Source organism: Otolemur garnettii, unplaced genomic scaffold (genome assembly GCF_000181295.1).
Source record: "Otolemur garnettii isolate 467f Iridium unplaced genomic scaffold, OtoGar3 scaffold00137, whole genome shotgun sequence".
NCBI lineage: Eukaryota > Metazoa > Chordata > Mammalia > Primates > Galagidae > Otolemur > Otolemur garnettii.
The window spans coordinates 4134844-4136545 of record NW_003852532.1 but is presented as its reverse complement, the minus strand read 5'-3'; positions in this window follow the sequence as shown (position 1 = coordinate 4136545).

The window sequence follows — 1702 nt, the reverse complement described above, 5'->3', positions numbered from 1 at the left end:
ATTTATTGAATACTTTGTTCCTGTCTGAGTGCTTAATTGCAGTCTTATTGCATAATAAATTCTTATGTAAAATAGAGTTAATTTATGAGACAAAAAACCAAAATGTTTTGGACATTTTTTCCAAGCACCTGCTACATTTTATGAACGTGCTAGGAGAGCTCCAGCAAAGTGACTGAAACAAGTGTGCCGATATATAATAAAAATGAGGGAGTTAAGTTATACAGTGAAAGATGGCTCACATTAGCAAGTAGCTTTTTTTAAGTAAGAAAGATTTCATTTTCTTTGTACAAAGTCATCAAAACATCACATTTGTATCAGTTGTTACTCTTAGGGTGAAAGAGAAGCAAGCTTAATTCCATTTTGATATAATTCCTTTTCCTGAGAATCAGTGGGAAGGCAAAGCTGGCCTGAGTCCATTCTGTTGTTTTGTTACATTTTATTGCATTTAAAAAAATAAAAACTGGTTCTGCTTGCCTGCCTGCCCATTGCATGGTATTTTAAGTGTACCTGGTTAGAACTGCTAGAATATTAGTATTGTGTATAAAGTCACTAATTATTTTTGTGACAGCCCTCATGATTATGTTAAGGTGGTCTTCATGCCATCCGTATATCACATAGAAATGTTAACAGAGCAACTTTGACTCCATTTTACTGTTTACTCCTTTTCTGTTATATTCTATTACCTTTGAAACTGGTTCCTCGAGTTTGCCCTCCCATTGTATAACTGTGAATGCATTCAACTTAAATTGTTAGTGATGTAAGTTACTGACTGCACTTGTGATTATATCCTTGGTTATTATCGCTTTTTGTGATCATGCTGTTCACGACCCCCACCTGCAAGTCCCTCTTCCTACATTACCTTAGGACATTGTAAAATATACTTGTTTTGTAAAAAGAATTACTAAGGGCTCTTATGATCATAGCATTGTAAACTGACTAAGCCACCTCACTCTCGTGATTTCCCCTAACTGTTGTTTATCGCTTTTGTAACTACGCTTGCTTGTCCCCTGGAAAAGTTTTACCTTATAAAAGTAAGAGCCTCAGAAAACTTGGGGCTGCACTCAGAAACCCCATGTTGGGACACTGAGGCAGTCGCTGGCTGGCTCTTCAATAAAAAGACTCCTTTTTAATTTGACTTATCTGGTGGTATGGTCTTTGGGGGGACTCCTGGGCATAACAGTTACAAAGGAAGGATATGGCAGAGTTTTCCATTAACCTAGCTGTGCATTATACTTTTCTAGTACATTTTAGAATTATGAGTCAGTTAATAAAAATAAAGCATGGAAACTTTGATGGGAGTTGTATTAAACCACTTCCTTGGCTTCTGAGACTCTATGCCCTCCTGGGTTCTCTCCTGCTTTACCATCTTCCTCCTTCTGGTCTTCTCTGCTGGATCTTCTTATTTGTCCCAGACCCTTCATGGTGGCAAGCCCCGGGAGTCCCTCTGTGCATTCTCTCCACAGATGACCTCCTCCCGCCCCTATCTTTACATTCCATCTCTCTGCTGATGTCAGGCTTACAGCAACAGCCCACTCCACATCCCCATGTGGGGTCTAACAGAAATCTCAAACTTAACATGTCTAAAACACAGGAGGTTTCAACCTCCAACTGTTGCTCTTTCTTCCCCATTTAAGTAATTAGCACTATAATCCAACTAGTCTCAGGATTCCTCTCCTTTTTGACCCCACATGCCCAACCCATC